Source organism: Alligator mississippiensis, chromosome 5 (genome assembly GCF_030867095.1).
Source record: "Alligator mississippiensis isolate rAllMis1 chromosome 5, rAllMis1, whole genome shotgun sequence".
Lineage (NCBI taxonomy): Eukaryota > Metazoa > Chordata > Crocodylia > Alligatoridae > Alligator > Alligator mississippiensis.
The window spans coordinates 107,712,339-107,720,886 of NC_081828.1; the positions used below are offsets into that span (position 1 = coordinate 107,712,339).

The 8,548-nt window shown below is 45.0% G+C and overlaps 1 long non-coding RNA gene across 1 annotated transcript; it reads left to right on the top strand.

The window, feature by feature from the left end:
• The first annotated feature begins 1,618 nt into the window (after positions 1-1,618).
• LOC132250861 (uncharacterized) lies at positions 1,619-8,192 on the top strand. The gene is made up of 2 exons (XR_009462518.1): positions 1,619-2,822; positions 5,572-8,192. It is a non-coding gene; the product is annotated as an uncharacterized LOC132250861 (long non-coding RNA).
• The last annotated feature ends 356 nt before the right edge of the window (positions 8,193-8,548 follow it).

The following is an 8,548-nucleotide window of genomic DNA, read 5'->3' on the forward strand; positions in this document are numbered from 1 at the left end:
GGCTAAAGAGCCCCAGGGCTCTCAGCCTGTCATCGTAGGGTCTGCTTCCCTGACCCCTGATCATGCGCGTGGCTCTTCTCTGGACTCTCTCAAGCTTCTCCACATCCTTTTTGAATTGTGGAGCCCAAAACTGGACGCAGTACTCCAGCTGCGGCCTCACTAAGGCCGAGTACAGGGGGAGAATGACGTCCCGGGATTTGCTTGAGAAGCATCTATGGATGCAAGCCAGCGTTTTGGTCGCTTTACTAGCCGCAGCATCGCATTGCAGGCTCATGTTCATCTTGTGGTCAATGATGACCCCCAAGTCTCCCAAGAAGTACTTTAGTGGAGTATTCAACAATAGCCCACACCTCTAGGGAGTGGATCAGGAAAGCAAAGGCACAAAATGAATACAAATTGGCAACTAGAATCAAGGAGAACAAAAAGTCCTTCTTTAGATATGTAGGAAGTTGGAGAAAATATATGGGAAACATGGGGTCCCTGATGAGCGAAATGGGACAGCTGATAAGCACCACCCAGGACAAAACCAGATGCCTAAACAAATACTTTGAGTCAGTATTCCACCAGTCCAAGGGTGTTAGCCTGCTTGACAGGATACAGAATAATCAAGGTGGGGGTGATCACCCTTCCATAGTTGGCGAAAAGTTTGTGGGGGAGCACCTAGAGAGGCTAAATATCTACAAGTCAGCAGGACTGGATGAACAACACCCAAGAGAGCTAAAGAACTGGCCAATATCATTGTGCAACCTATGGCAAAACTATTTGAAGATTCATAGCACTCAGGAGGAGGTCCCAATGTGGTGCCTATTTTCAAAAAAAGGGAGAAAGGAGGACACTGGGAATTACAGTCCAATCAGTTTGACTTCAATCCCTGGTAAAATCTGAGAAAAAAAAAAAAAACTACCACAGAATCAATTATTGATAAGCTAACAGAAGGCAGTCTTCTAAAGGACAGCCAACATAGCTTCATTGTGGGCAGGTCATGCCTGACCAATCTAATTTCCTTCTATGATCAGGTAACTCAGCACCTAGATAGGGGAAATTAGGTTGATGTCACATACTTGGACTTCAAAAAGGCCTTCATCCTAGTCTCCCATGATGTCCTCATGGTAAAATTGGGAAAATGTGGCCTCAACTACTTTATCGTCCAGTGGCTAGGTAACTGGCTCTGAGATAGGACCCAGAGAGTATTAATAGATGGAACTGAGTCAACATGGTAGAAGGTGAACAGTGGCATTCATCAGGGTTCAGTACTTAGATCAGTGCTTTTTGACACTTCATCAACAGTTCATCAACAATTCTGATTCAGGTATTAAAAGGAAACTGGCAAAGTTTGTGGATTACACCAAATTATGGGGGAGCATGGACATGCTCGAGAACAGGCTAGCAATACAGGCTCACCAATCTGGATAGGCTTGCAAGGTGGGTGGATATTAACCTGATGATGTTTATCTTGGAGAAATGTAAAGTGTTCCATCTGGGGAGAAATAATCCACAACACACTTACAGGCTTAGCAATGCTATGCTTGCCAGCATCATAATTACCTGTACCTTTGGTTTAGCTGACTGTTTGTTTGTTTGGTGGGGGGGGGGTGTTCTGAAAAGCTGGGAGTGAGTGCTGACTACTGAGTTAGTGTTGGTTTTTGTGGGATTTCTGACTGGGCCTTAGTCAGCCCAGGCCCAAAAAGGTATATATGGAGACTCCCCAGGCAACCAGGGAGTCTGTGACCAGGGACTGCCAACAGGGGAGCAGTTTGCAGGCCAGTTTGTGGATAGTACACACCGTTTAGGAGTATACGGGAGCTTCTGACAGAGACTTCAGGTAAGTGAATGAGAAGGGGGGCTATTAAGGGGATGGTGACATGGAGTGCAGCCATGGATCCAGAGCTGCGAGGCCTTCACCCAGACTGGCCCCTTGGATGGGTTAGTAATGCCCTGTCCCCTGTCTGTGGGGGTTGCCTGGTGGGACCTCTGAGGCCTGGGGGTAGTGTGAGGGCCAGGGTTCCCATGCCTACCCCACATGTGTCCAGACTGAGGCCCTGGAGGGGCAGGTGAGGGAACTCCAGGCAGAGGTGAGCAGGCTGTGGGGGATCAGGGCTGCAGAAGATGAGATTGATGGATACTTTCATTCTCTTCAGGACCAGATACCTAGCACAGAGACATCACAGGAGAATCCCAGGAAAGCTGAATGGAGGACAGTCACCTCCAAAGCTAGACAGCATGTGGCTCTGACTGCTTTCCCAGTGCAACTGGGGAACAGATATGAAGCCCTGACAGCACTGGAGGATTATGCAGCAGAGAAAGCTGCAGGGGAAGACACGTCTACAACAAACACCAGGCAGATTGAGTGACAATCGAGCAGACAGAGGAAGAGATGCCAGGTCATTGTCATGGGCAACTCCCTCCTGAGAGGCTCACAGGGGCCTATCTGTCGACCGGATCCCATGGCACAGGAGGTATGCTGCTTACCTGGAGCCAGGATCTGGGACATCACTGCAAGGATTCCCAACCTCATCCAGCCCTCCCATGGGCCTCATCCATGTGGGCACGAATGATGTGGCCAGGAGAGGAGTAATTTGGACCATGCCATGAGTGACTACAGGGCTCTGGGGGCCAGGGTTAGGAAGTCAGGGGCACAGGTGGTCTTCTTGTCCATCCTTCCAGTCAGTGGTCACCATCAGCATCAGAACGCCTGCATTAAGAAGTTAACCTGTGGCTCCAGAGTTGGTGTCATCATGCGGGTTTTGCCTTCTACAGCCACAATCCGCACTTCCAAGAGAAAGGCATCCTGGGACAAGATGGTCTTCATCTCTCTTCTAAGGGTAAGAGTCAGTTCTCTTGCAGGTTGTTGGATCTCCTCCTAAGGGCTTTAAACTAGGTTCATTGGGGGATGGGAAAGAAGAGGTTAAGGAGAACCTAGGCTCAGTGAGTCACAAGAAATGCACTGGATCAGTCCAGGTAAGCACTAAGAGGCCCAGTAAACAACAGGACAGAGGGTTACCAAGGGCACCCATCAGGGGTCTTAAATGTCTCTACACTAATGCTAAGAGTATGGGGAACAAGCAGAGGAACTTGTACTCCTGCTTGCAAGTAACAACTTCAACCTGGTTGGACTAACTGAAACCTGGTGGGACCCTATTCATGATTGGGCAGTAGGCATTGAGGGTTACAGGTTGTATAGATGGGATAGAGTGGGGAAAAAGGTGGGGGGGTGTTGCTCTTTATGTTATGGAACAATATACATCCTCTATAATCAAGATGGGATCAGAGGAGGGCCAAACCAAGGTACTGTGGGTCAGGATACAAGGGGGCTGGGGGGGAAGGGACTTGGTAGTGTGGGGTCTACTATAGACTGCCACACCAGGAGGATGAGCAAGACCTGGAATTCTCCAGACAGTCCTCAGAGGCTGTACGGTTGAGCGATATGGTTGTCATGGGTGACCAAAGCTACCCTGACATCTGCTGGGAGGAGCCGTTAGCCAAATTAACTGCTCACGTAAGTTCTTAACCTGCATACAAGACCTCCACCTAATGCAAGAGGTGTACAATCCCACTAGGGGAAAAACCTCGCTGGGCTTGGTGTTAACTACAGCAGATGAACTGATGGGGAATCTGCAGGTTCAAGGTAACCTAGAGGATAGTGACCATCACTTGATTGAATTCACTATCCGGTAAAAGGTAGGTATATTAGCCAGGAGAGCTGAAGTGCTAGACTTTAGAAAGGCTAACTTCAGTGTGCTCAGGAGATTAGTTAGTGAGATGTTAAAGCTCAAGGGCATTGGTAAAATGGGGGTCTAGGAAGGGTGGTCATTCCTCAAGGGAACAATCCTATGTGTGCAGAATGAGACAATCCCATTATGCATAAAAGGGGGCAAAGGGGCCAAGAAGCCCTCTTGGCTGAACAGGGAAGTCCAAGAAAACCTAAGGGCAACAAAAGAGGTATACAGGCTGTGGAAACGGGATAGCTACCAAGGAGAAGTATGCCTCCCTGGCTTGCACTTGCAGGGAATCAGTTAGAAAGGCCAAAGCAGGATTAGAATTTAGACTGGTGACAAAAATTTAGGACAGCAAAAAGTCCTTCTTCAAGTACTGTATAGAGGAAGCAAAAGGAATGTTCAGGGTAGCATAGGACCCCTACAGGACAAACAAGGGAAAAACAGAGAGGGAGACAAAGCTGAGCTCTTCCATGAGTACTTTGCATCTGTATTCCTAGACACAGACCAAGACAAATCTCCCAATTGGATCATATATAGACTCAGGGGGACACCAACCCATGAACTGTTAGCGCAGACTTAGTGAAGGGGCACTTGGAGGGGCTGGATGTGTTCCAATCAGCGGGCCCAGATGAATTTTATCCAAGGCTGCAAAAGGAATTGGCCAGTGTCTTAGCAGAGCCACTGGCATGGCTGTATTAGCACTCATGGTGCTCCAGTCAGGTCCCAGAGGACTGGGAAAGGGCCAGTGTGGTCCCTATTTTCAAGAAGGGGAGGAGGGAGGAACCAGGAAACTATAGGCCAGTTCATCTCACCTCTACCCTTGGGAACACTCTGGATTAAAGATTAAATTTATGAGAGTACAGCAGGGGAAATAATGCTGAAAGGAAATCAGCATTTCATTGCAGGTATATCCTGCCTGACTAACCTCATTTCTTTTTATAACCAGGTCACAAAATTCTTAGACGGTGGAGTCAAGGTAAATGTCATCTGCCTAGACTTTAAGGAGGCTTTTGATACGGTATCACATTCTGGTCTTGTAAATAAACTGACAGGTTGTGATTTAGATGATTACACGGTCAGGTGGGTGACAAATTGGTTTAGGGGTCACACCCTGAGAGTGGAGGTGGATGGGTTGATATCGACCTGGAAAGATGTGGGCAGTGAAGTCCTGTAAGGCTTAGTCCTTGGACCGGTGCTATTTAATGTCTTCATCAGTGACTTGGACGGGGGTGTGGAGAGCATCCTGTCCAACTTTGCAGATGATACCAAATTATGGGGCTAAGTTAACACAGCAGAGGAGAGGGAATGGATCTAGGTGGATCTGAACAGGTTGGAAAAGTGGGCAGAACAAAATAGGATGCAGTTCAACAAAGACAAGTGCAAAGTGCTTCACCTAGACAAAAAGAACCACCAACACACTTACAGGCTTGGGGATGCCCTCCTCAGCAGCAGAGCAGTGGAAAGGGATCTTGGAGTCATAGTTGACTCCAAGAATAACATGAGTCATCAATGTGATGAAGTGATCAAAAAGGCTAACCACACTTTACCATGCATTAGCAGATTCATGATGAACAGGTCCAGGGAGGTAATGCTTCCCCCTCTATGCGGCAGTGATCATGCTACATTTGGAGTACTGTGTCCAGTTTTGGGCACCACACTTCAAGAAGGATGCCAAGAATCTTCAGAGGAGGGCCACTCATATGGTCAGAGCCCTGCAGGCAAGGCCCTATGAGGAGAGACTAAGGGACTTAGCTCTCTTCAGCCTTTGCCAGAGAAGGCTGAGAGGTGATCTTATGGCTACCTATAAATTCATCAGGGGAGGGCAGCAGGGAATAATTTATGCTCTATTTCCTAGGGCACCCCCTGGAGTAACTAGGAACAATGGCCACAAATTGACAGACAGCAGATTTAGGTTGGACATTAGAAAGAACTTCTTCACAGTAAGGGTTGCCAGAACTTGAAATGAGATGCCAAGGGAGGTGGTGCTCTCCCCTACCTTGGGGGTCTTCAAGAGGAGACTGGACAAGCATGTAGCTGGGGTCCTCTGACCCCAGCACTCTTTCTTGCCCAGAGCAGGGGGTTGGACTTGATGACCTACTGAGGTCCCTTCTTACCCTAACATCTATGAAGCTATAACTGAAAGAGACCTGGGTGTTCTAAGAGACCACAGAATGAACATGAGCCACCAATGAGATGCTGCCGACAGCAGAGAGAATCCAACACTGGCATGCATCTACTGATGTCATCCTCCAGCTCAACTCAACCTTGGTGAGACTGCAGCTGGAGTTCTGCATCCATTTCTGAGCGCTGCACTTCGGGAAGGATTTGGAGAAGCTCAAGAGAATACAAACGAGGGCCATGCACACGATTAGAAGTCTGGAGAGCAGGTCGTACAAGGATAGGATGAAAGGCTTGGGACTGTTCAGCCTGGAGAAGAGAAGACTCAGAGGGCACTTGGTGGCAGCCTATAAGTATATTAAGAGTGTACATCAGGGCCTGGGGGAGCTTCTTTTCACCAAGGCACCCCAGGGGAAGACAAGAAACAATGGGCACAAACTAATTGAAGATTGCTTCAGATTGGACATAAGGAATATCTTCTTTACAAGCCAAGTGCCGAGGGTGTGGAACAAACTCCCCCCAGAGGTGGTACAGTCACCCACCTTGGCAATCTCCAAAGTGTCTTGACACTCACTTTGCTGGTGTTATCTGACCCCAGTCTTTCCTGCCCAAGTACAGGGGGGCTGGACCCAATGATCTTGTAAGATCCCATACATCTATGAATCTAAAAGAATAAATAAATAAATGAAATAAAATAAAATAAAATAAAAAATAGGAAAGATCAAATTGAAAGGGGGCACTTTAAAATTACCTAAATGAGAAAACAGAATCAATCTAAACCAGAGGGATTTTTTGTGTGTGTTTTGATTCACAATACAGTGAATTCAAGATTTTGATTTTCATCAAGTAGTGGTAGCAGCAGCGGCAGCTGCAATAGTGCATATTATTATTATTTTATTATTATTAAATGTGGTAGGACTTCAGGTCAGGCAGCAATTCACAACCTCTGATCTTGTTTTAAAAAGTGATATGCCAATTCTCTAACTTCTATTCTCTCACTCTATTTTTGTACCAGTCTGGATAAATAGATATTAAAGGCAGATGGTGTTCCCAGTATTCTAAATCAGGTAGAAGTACTTTAGATTTGGAAAGGGTGACTGACTGTATTGTGTGAGGCAGGTACATTTCTGGAAAACAATTTGGCACATCTCTATCTCAAATGCCCAGTTAATCATGTTATATGGGGATAGTTGGCAATTGATTTGCTTGGAATGCTTCTCAGGTTTTATTGTCTTCTACTAAACTGTTTTGCTTTTTTTTTTTTTTAATTTTGTGCTGTTCCAGCAGTCAGCATGTTTTACTGATTCCTGCCACATTAGGGATGTAGGCTGAAGTTGTTTGTTGATTTTCTATTAGCTGTTATTTGAGACTAAAAGCATTTCTCATTGTTTTCTTTACCATCCAATTGAGATAGTTATTTAGCTTCATTGAACTTGTGATGGCCTTAAGTGTTCCTTTGGCAGTGCTTGCACTAAGCAGACTTGGTCACAAAGCTCCTTACAATTGCTGTTTTGACTCTTGAACATATATATATCTCAAAATTCAGGGACTGGTCAATTTCTTTTCTGTATGTTCCAGTTAATATCAAATACTAAAGTGCATGTTTGTTGTGCATTTTACAGATATATTAAGTCCTGACACTGATGATGTTTTACAGTTCCTACTTATAAAAGAAAGAAAAGAAAAAAAAAAAAGGAAAAAACCAAAGCAAAGCAAAACAAAATAAAACAAACAAAAAAACCTACCAAAAGCCCAATTATTAGGTTGCACTCCAGTAACATTGTTTCCATTCTTATGTGAAACTCATTTTATTCCTTTTCTATAGGTTTCATCAAGACAATTATTTAGTGGGCCAAGGAAGTCAAGCAACGTGATTGGCTAATGAATATTTTAACTTGTGCCGTTTTCTTCCTACTCTATAGATTGGAAAACATTAAAGGTAAACTGCTAAAGAAGAAACTTCATTTACTTTTCCAATAATCTGTCCCATTAACCATCCACATAAGGTTATTCAGCAGCACACAGACAAACAGAACCACCCTTTGCAAAAATCCTCTTTAGAATTCACTCAATTTCTGCTAGCAGAACCCAACTTACTAAACCCAGAATAACAGGAAACATTTTGGAGGGAGCTGGCCAATTCCTTACCAGTAACTGTATGCTGGGATGAAATTCTCACCTTTCTATGATTATTGAGTCCATCTCATTTCTTTCTGGATGGTGCCATTTTCAACATCTTATTTTTTTTTATTATATGCCTTCAGGCTACAGAACTGGAAGTCTACATTTCAGGAAGGCTAATAAAGCACATAATAATTTGAATACAATTTCCAAAAATAAAATCATGTCAAATCTTCAGCAGAGAAGGATTTTTTCTGTTCATCCTTCCTACTCATCATTTCAGGACTGAAATATCACACACACATTTATTGCAATTGTTGCAGGTGAAGTCACTGGTCAAAAACAAGTCTGGCCTCTTTACTGGGGGAACCTATACAAAGCGAAGGAAACACTGGATGCAAGCTTTTGTAACAGGCCAGTTGGATATATTTTTTGTCATCTTTATCTCTAGGTCAAACCCAGATTCCCTTATCCATATGAATGGTCACTTTTTACTTCATGGAGGATTTTAACTTCAATGGGCCTATTCATGGCATAGGGATTTGGGGGTGGGGAGGTAGGAAGTGGGGAGGAGAAGACTGAAATCCTTAATA